The 9,318-nt window shown below is 47.5% G+C and overlaps 1 non-coding gene across 1 annotated transcript; it reads left to right on the forward strand.

Moving 5' to 3' along the window:
* The first annotated feature begins 8,660 nt into the window (after nucleotides 1-8,660).
* LOC121277552 lies at nucleotides 8,661-8,814 on the forward strand. Its single transcript, XR_005942915.1, has one exon. It is a non-coding gene; the product is annotated as a 5.8S ribosomal RNA (ribosomal RNA).
* Nucleotides 8,815-9,318: the final 504 nt, after the last annotated feature.

A 9,318-nucleotide genomic window follows, 5' to 3' on the forward strand; every position in this document is an offset into this window, starting at 1 on the left:
TATTTCATGACAGTACAATAGTTACAGTGCTAACAACAATGCTTTCAAGCAGCACTTGCTTAGCAATAACGTGCTCATTGATGCCCAGTTTGGGTTCCACCATGACAGCCTTGGTTCAAACGTGGACAAAAGAGCTGAACTCCTGAGGTGAGGTGAGAGTGACAGCCCTTCACAGCAAGGCAGTATTTGACAGAGTGTGGCATCAAGGAGCCTTCACAAAACTGGATTCAGTAGGAATCAGGGGGAAAACTCTCCACTGGTTGGAATCATACCTGGCACAAAGGAAGGTGTTGTGGTTGTTGGAGGTCAGTCATCTCAGCTCCAAGACATCACTGCAGGAGTTCCTCAGGGTAGTGTCCTTGGCCCAGCCATCTTCAACTGCTTCATCAATAACCTTCCTTCCATCATAAGGTCAGAAGTGGGGATATGCACTGATGATTGCACAACGTTCAGCACCATTCATGACTCCTCAGATACTGAAGCAGTCTATGTCCAAATGCAGCAAGACCTGGACAATATTCAGGTTTGGGCTGACAAGTGGCAAGTAACATTCGGGCCACACAAGTGTCAGGCAATGGCCATCTCCAACAAGAGAGAATCCAACCACTGTCCCTTCATGTTCAATGGCATTACCATCACAGAATCCCCCACTATCTGCATTCTGGGACTTACCATTAACCAGAAACCGAACTGGACTAGCCATATAAATACTGTGGCTACAAGAGCAGGTCAGAGGCTAGGAATAGTGCGATGAGCAACCCACCTCCTGACTCCTCAAAGCCTGTCCACCATCTACAAGGTACAAGTCAGGAGTGTGATGGAATACTCCCCACTTGCCTGGATGAGTGCAGCTCCAACAACACTCAAGATGCTGGACACCATCCAGGACAAAGCAGCCTGCTTGATTGGCATCACATCCACAAACATTTAGTCCCTCCACCACCAACGCACAGTGGCAACAGTGCGTACCATCTACAAGATGCACTACAGAAATTCAGCAAGGCTCCTTCGACAGTACCTTCCAAACCCACGACCATCACCATCCAGAAGGACAAGGGCAGCAGATAGATGGGAAAACCAACATCTAGAAGTTCCCCTCCAAGTCACTCACCATCCTGACTTGGAAATACATTGTCATTCCTTCACTGTCACTGGATCAAAATCCTGAAACTCCCTCCCTATCAGCACTGTGGATGTACCTACACTACATGGACTGCAAGGGTTCAAGAAGGCAGCTCACCACCATCTTCTCAAGGACAATTAGGGATGGGTAATAAATGCTGGCCCAGCCAGTGAAGTCCACATCCAGCGACTGAATTTAAAAAAATACAGGTTATGAAATTAAAAGTTCAGTCTTTCAGGTGGTTTCTTGATCCGTGTGGAATGTCGTGGCTCCAAGACTTCTAACCGGCAGGAACCATATTCTCTGGAATCGCATGAGCATCAAATACCTCATTAGGCACAGGCAGTTCAGTGTCTTCTACTCCAGCAGAGACATCAGGCATGTCTATCCTCGGTTGAGCAACTTCAAAAGGAACCACAGGTTCAGCAATGGTTACATATGGGACATCATTTTGTTGGGGCATCTCCCTTCTTCTTAAATGATCCACATGCTTACGGGTGATCCGGCCTTCCACTCCCATATGATACAACAATGGTCCATTCAAAAACTTTATTTTACCAGGTAATCACTTCAGTCCTCCACTGAAATTCTTTACATATACTGCTTGTCCAACATTAAATTGTTGCTCATGACTATGCAAATCATGAGTCACTTTTTGGTTCCTTTGACTTTTCTCCACCTTCCCCTCCAAATTAGGAAGTATCAGGCTTAGCCTTCTTTGAAGACAGCACCTCATCAGTAACTCTGCCTCTTCCTATGTGTCTTCTTTCTACCACAGAGTTTAGTCTTGGCCTTCTTTTGACTTCACTGTCAGCCAGACTTCTCTCAGGTGAAATCTCAACTTGTCTTATTTCGGTAGTTGAGCTACCCAGGACTTTACTATCTACTCACATCTTGGAAAGTTCTATGACTTTTGTTTTCAAAGCCTCTTTAGCTTCATTCAGCTGATTCTTCAGCCCTCCTGTCTCCTTCTTATATCTGTTGGCTTCCTCCTGGAACCTTGAACATTGCCACGTCTTCTCTGCCAACTGGTTTTTCAGTTTGTTCAGAATAACATTAAATTCTTCCTGTTTCTCTTCGTAATTTTCCAGAAGTACAAACTTTGACCTGAGGGACCCTTGCAGTGTGTGAAGATCCTTCAACAGGTTTTCTTTTTTTTTGCGAAGCTCACTCGCTTCATTTTGAATTCTATCATTTAGCAGCGTCTCCTTGAGTTTTGTTCTGCTGTTCTTCCATGCCGTTGTTTAAAATAGTCTTCATTTCTTCAGGCTGCTGAATGCTTGCACACTCCTTTTTCAACCAGATGCAGTCCTTGGACTCTCCAGACTCTTTCTGAAGTACTTGCTTTGTTCCTTTTTCCAACTCAGGAACTCTGCCTGCTTCTTCTTGAAATCTTACTGGCCAACGCTAATTAGGCCACAGCTGGAGTACTGTGTGCAGTTCCAGTCACCACACTATAAGAAGGATGTGATTGCGCTGGAGTGGGTGCAAAGGACATTCATCAGGATGTTGCGTAGGCTGGAGCGTTTCAGCTTTGAAGAGAGACTGGATAGGCTAGGATTGTTTTCCTTAGAGAAGGCTAAGGGGAGTCCTGATAGAGGTATACAAAATTATGAGGGACATAGATAGGGTAGGTAGAAAGAAACTTTGCCCCTTAGTGGAGGTGTCAATAACCAGGGGGCATAGATTTAAGGTAAGGGGCAAGAGATTTAGAGGGGATTTGAGGAAAACATTTTTCACCCAGAGGACGGTTGGAATTTTGAACACACTCCCTAGTGTGTAGAGGCAGGAACCCTCACAACATTTAAGAAGTATTTAGATGAGCACTTGAAATGCCATAACATACAGGGCAACAGGCCAAATGCTGGAAAATGGGATTAGAATAGATAGGTGCTTGACAGCCAGTATGGACACAATAGGCCAAAGGGCCTGTGCTGTATAACTCTATGACTCTATCTCAACTCTATCTCAAGGTTAATTTCCCTCAACCAATTTTGAACCAGAAAGATTGGACCTCTGCCTTCTAATACAATCGCTGGCATTTGTGTTGTTTGGTGTCTATAGTAAACATGTACTCTAGTGATATCTTTTACCTAGATTTCTTTGCTTGTGTATATTCTCAACTTGGCAGGGATTTGTCCCAAATTTAATTACTGAACACCTTTATTTAAATATCTGAATGTGTGTTCTCCTGCTACAGTGGTCCATTTTTAAGGGTTTACCATTCTCTTGCAATGTGACAGTAATTGGCTCTGTCTTCCCAACTTTCATGTTGTATGAGGAATAAATGTCAGAATTGGTTGTTTCTGGCTCTTCCACATTATATACTTCATTGGACTTTGTTGCCTGGAAGCCTGTTTTAATCTTGCTTTGCAATGTTTCAATATGTGCCATCTTTTGTGACAAAAATGACACTCCACCTTTTTAAATTGCTAATTGTTAGGAGTATGATTGTTTCCATGTCAATAAAAATTAGTTTTCAAATTTGCTGCTAAGCTGTTTCCTCTAAATGTTTGGTTGGTGGGGGCTGTTTCCTGCTTCGCGGCGGAGTCCTGGCTTTTCGTGCCACTTTCAGCTGACCGTTCCTGGCCAACTAGGAAAACAGCAATATTTTGCGCACCTTGAATTGCTTATGAATTCCTTACAGCACTTTTCATTGCAAGCGCTATTTCTAACGCTTTCTTAAAATCAGGATCCACTTCAGTCAGCAACCTTCGCTGAATAGCATCCTCTTGCATGCCACAGACCAAACAATCCCTGAACATATCATTCAGGGTTTCACTGAATTCACAATATTCCATTAGTTGTTTTAATTTCACCACATAGGTAGCTATGGTCTCCCCCCGGGGCTCTAGTCCATGAATTGAACCTGAACATCTGCATTCTGACTGAGGGCTTGGGTTGTAAATGTCCCTTAATGAAGTCTACTAATTCACTGAAGACCTTTGAATCAGGGGCACTGGGGGTCATCTAGCTTCTAATTAAACTGTAGGTTTTGCTGCGATTGTGTTGCCTTGACATTCTATATATAGAGACCAATCATCTGTGGCTGGCTCAAAGAGATCGCTTCTGCCAAACTGCGGCATCTCTGATGAGTATATCTTCCTTTGTTTTTAATTATTTTAGATACTCACAATTGCTGGGCTAGGGGCAGCACCAGATCTGATTTATCCTCATCACCAGTTTGTTTTGGAATTGATTTTCCAGGCAACTTTTCTTGGTGGAATCATTGAACTTTATTTATAAGATAGCAGCAGCAACTACATGTGTGCATCTAACTCCATAACTAAAGAAAATATCCCTCCTAGAGGTTCCCTGCACTGCTAACTCATTGATTTATATATCATGTGATCTTACAACATAGGATTATTCTTAAAGCTACAGACCTATGTTTACCAGAACTATAATTACTACAGAAAGATAGGGTATCCTTGTTGAATTTGCTTAATCATTTTATTCACAGCTCCAGATGTGGCACTAAACAAATCCCAACTGTGTTCCCTTAACCCAATGGAATAGGAGGGTGTGCTCCTAGTGTTGCAGGGCAATTATTTTTGCCCCTACTGATTTGTGTACCCAGGTGTCAGGAAGAAATTTGTGCTGGGGAAGGGCACATTACACTTCATGTAAGGTCTTCCTTCAAGTGTGTGCAAGGCAGCTGCCACAACTCCTTCATATTAAGGAGTTCCTAACTAACTCAGCCATTTCAGTCACCAATGCAGAACCGTGGTTGGTTTCTAAGGGACAAGGGCTACCCCTTAAGAACTTGGATAATGACACCCTGTATGTCACTGCACAAATGGGGACAGAGTGGAAGTACAATACCAACCACCTTGTCACCAGGAGTACCATCGAGCAGGCAATTGGCATTGTAAAGATGTGCTTCAGGTGCCTTGATTGTTCAGCTGGAGCTCTGTAATATGCCCCAGCAAGCGCATCAAGAATAGTAGTGGACTGCTGCATGCTGCACAACATTGTGCAGTAGAGGGGTCTATAAATTAATAATGACAAAGCCATGGGCGGAGGCCCAGCCTCTGAGGAAGAGGAAGATAAGCAGGAGTAGGAAGCCACTCTCCATTTGGAAGATTCTGAAACCTTCCAAATGAGGGTGGGGAGGCCACCAATGGCAGAGCAGCTGGAAGGCATGGCTATGTAGCCAGGGCTGACTCAATGCAGGAGGGGATCATCGCCAGACTGGTCATTGCACAAAATGGATTCTCATAAAGTTCCCAGATCTCACAATTGCCATCAGTCAGTCCCGGGCGACATATTTCCACTAAAGAACCTGATACATTGTCTCCACAATTACTCCCACCTGCCCTAGGGAGAGAATAAACCTCAGTGAATTTGACTCAGTCACATTCTTTTGGCTGAAACCCTCACCAACATAACCATGGGCTTTATCATATTGCAAACACAGGTGGTGATAAGCCATTCCTAACCTGGTACCCTTACATTAAGGCCAATGACTGAAAGTGAGGGGCCCATACCACTAAATTGTCCATAATCAAACCATCCCATAATGCTGAGTGACATGACTTCAGACTTAAAACCCTGTATATGCTGATAGGATTGTATATTGTAGAACACATGCAGATAAGGTATCTTGCGCATGATGAGTCCATAACTGTGCAACAACAGCTCTTTGAAAGAACTTGCACACCATCCATTCCGCCCAGTGGTTCAGTTTTGAACATGAGCACCACATGCAACTTTCCTGGTTTCCATATACATCTGCTCACTGCTCAAAGCACATCCTCTGACACCTGGAAAGCAAATGCAGCCAAAGTAGTGAGCACAGCAGACAACGAATATCACACCCTGTGTGATATATGGCCTGTTGAGCTGTGATACCTACACCTAGGCCAAAGTGTAACACTGCAATGCAGGTGAATGCCTTGTGCCCAACACTCATGCTTGAGAAGCACCTGGTGCCCAGCATCTATTCATGGAACCTGGTCATTGAACCTCTCTTAAAGTCAAACTTGGATGGACATTGAAGGGTACAAGGAACATCTCAGTGCTTGAGCCTTTGACCTCTGGATTCTTATGTGATACAGCAGAGAACGCAGAAGCCCTCTGAAGCAACACAAATCAGTCGACAACCTTGATCATCTTGACAGCATGTCGAGATGGACCTCAGCATGACACTCTCATTATTACTGGTCAGAACTGCCTTCATAATGTTACCATTTTTTCTGAGCTGTCCAGTGTACAAACACTCACAAGTAATGCACAAGTGTAAGGAAATATATTTAAAAAGTGCTCATGTGTATTAAATATAATGTAGAAAGTGTAACCGCCTTGAACCCATTCCTGCTCTAGGCAAGACAGAGACCTTTGTTCTCGCACACTCCGACAAAGTGCCCCTTTTGCTGCCTCGGAGGAGGTGGAGGCAGACTGCTCACTTCTTGATCTATATGAAAATGAGAAACATGGTGATTGGCCTCATCATTCAGATCTCCTTCAGACTGCGGTCTCTGCATCTCTGCACAGGCAGCATGAAAAAATTAGAGTTTTCAAAGCAGGCCGATTGCCTGAATACTCCAGCTAGGAGAAATACTCAACCAGTTAGCAGGCAGGCCAGCAGGCTGGTAAGATGAGCACCCACTAAAAAGTATGAATTCACTAAGCAAAATAGGCCCCCAGGAGCTCCAGGTACTAACTGCAGAAGGAGAAATAGCTAACCAGTCAGCAGGCTGGAATGGGTGAGAAATCATTAAAAAGCGTGAAATCAGTAAGCTAAAAACTGCTCCGGAGCTCGCGGGGGATATTTTGCTTGCTGATTTCATGCTTTTTAAGTGGTTGCTCACCTTTCCAGCCTGCTGTCCTGCCTGCTAACTTGTTACCTACCCCTCCTTCTGCACTTGGTCCCAGGAGCTTGTGGGGGACGTTTCTCTTACTGATTCCACCCCTTTTTAGTGGCAGCCCACCTCTCCAGCCTGCTGCCCTGCCTGTTAACTTGCTTAACTGCTTCTTCTTCTGCACTCATTCCCAGCAGCTCTGGAGGGACATTTTGCTTCCTGCTTTCATCATTCATGACGGGTTTTCACCTTGCCAGCCTGCTGTGCTGCCTGCTAAGTGGTTAACTATTTCCCCTCCTGCGCTCAGTCCCAGGAGCTCCTGGGGGACATTTCACTTGCTGATTCCACGCTTTTCTTTTTTTCTCTTTTTTAAATTAGCAGGTCATCAAGATTCCAGCCTGCTGACCTGCTGACCTGCTTCCCAACCGGTTGAATGTTTCTCCACGAGGGCACGGTCCCGGTAGCTCCTGCGGAATACTTTGCTAACTGGGGTCCAACTTCCCAGCCACTCAGCCGGGCAGCGACCCCTACCTGCTCCCACCAGCCGGCCAAGCCATACACCAGGTTGGCTGAGGGCCCACTGGGTCAAGCCTTCAGCAAAGACCCCCTCAGGATGCTGCCTCCCAGCCCTCCAGCGGCACGGCCTGCAGTGCCACGCCGGAAAAGACGGCCTCGAGGCCTGCCAACTGCTCCGAATCCGACACCCAGCAGCCATTCTCCTGGAGGTTGCCTCTCAGACAGCCACTGAGGCTGCCTGCGCTTGCCGCCCGGCAAAGCTGGCCTCCAGGACAGCCAGTGAACTGCAAACAGATGCCTCGGCAGCTGTTGGCCCATCACTAACCTTCAGCCCACCATTAAGCCAGGACACTAACCCTCACCCTATTGGGGACACTAATCCTCATCCTAACCCTAAACCCAAACTTAACTGGCACACTAACCCAAAACCTAACCCTAACCCTAACCCTAATCCTAACCATAACACAAATGAGGACACTAACCCTGACCCTGACCCTAACCCTAACCCCTAATCCTAACCATAACTGTAACTGGGGCCCTCACCCTCACCCTAATCATAATCCTAACCGGGACCCTAGCCCAAACCCCTAACCCAAAACGCTAACCCAAACTCAAACCTTAACCATAACCGTAACCGGGGCTTTCGGTCATCTTCTGGTTGCCCTCCCTTCACGTGTACAGGGTACCTGGACATCCCCCCTCCGGCTCCCGCGGGCTGGTCACCCTGGGGGCGACGGTTCAAAGTCTCCTGTGTCTGCCTGTCAGTGCCGAGCTTGAGTGGCAGCGAGTCACCTGCAGCGTGTGAGAGAATGTACCTGTCTCCCCGCTCTGTGCCTGCTCTCTCTACCACCACTCCACCAGCGGGTGTTGGTGCATGGGTCTTGTACCCCACTCAGTGCGCTGTGGCTCTCCGGCTAGGTCTCTCTCGTCCTTCCCTGCAGCCGGTGACGTCAGAGACCCTGCCTCTGAAGGCCGCGGTGCGTGGCTGCACGGGTCATGCGTTCTCCTCCCTGGCCGCCACACCAAGCCTCGCGAGCCCCCTGACCGCTGATGCTCGTTTAAGAAAGACCTCGCTTGTCGATCTTGTGACTGTTTTGGCGGGCCTCGGCTCGCTGGGGCCGTGCCCTCGGATGGGGCTTCCCCTCACACTGTTGGGGACCTTTCGGCGCGGTCTGGGCTCGGCTTCCTCGCGGGGGGATCTGACCAAAACTCTGTACAACTCTTAGTGGCGGATCACTCGGCTCGTGCGTCAGTGAAGAACGCAGCTAGCTGCGAGAATTAATGTGAATTGCAGGACACATTGATCATCGACACTTTGAGTGCACTTTGCAGCCCCGGGTTCCTCATGGGGTTACCACTGTCTGAGGGTCGCTTGATGATCAATCGCCCTCGCCTGGTTGGCGAGAGCGTGGCTGGGGTGTCGCAGACACAGAGTTCTCCGCCTCAGGAGAGTTCGACGTTTTGGTGTCTGCAGCCTCAGTCTTGGCCTCAGGGTGAATGCGCGAGCTGCAACACCGTTAGTGGCCCAGCCGCCTTTGTTCCCGGCATGGCTGTCATCGGGTTCCCAAAATGAATTTGACTGCTTTGCTGCTGGGACCGCTTGCTTCTCCAGGCTCGGGCCAGGGTTGACCCTCTGTCGGTGTCGTGGGAAAGATGCAGCAGCGTTGGGCTCAGTGCATTGGCCAATAGAGAGAGAGAGAGAGAGAGGAGAGATAGAGAGGAGAGTGGTGCTGTTCATGCGCTTGGTGCCTGTCGCACTGGTAGTCGTGGCTTCTGGTGCAGGCATTGCCATAGGAGGAGAAGGGGAGCTTGATGCAGTGACTGGAGCTGGTCGTGCTTGCCTGTGTAGCTGGCCTGTGGCGTGCTCGCTTCTGT

Source organism: Carcharodon carcharias, chromosome 4 (genome assembly GCF_017639515.1).
Source record: "Carcharodon carcharias isolate sCarCar2 chromosome 4, sCarCar2.pri, whole genome shotgun sequence".
Classification (NCBI taxonomy): Eukaryota; Metazoa; Chordata; class Chondrichthyes; order Lamniformes; family Lamnidae; genus Carcharodon; species Carcharodon carcharias.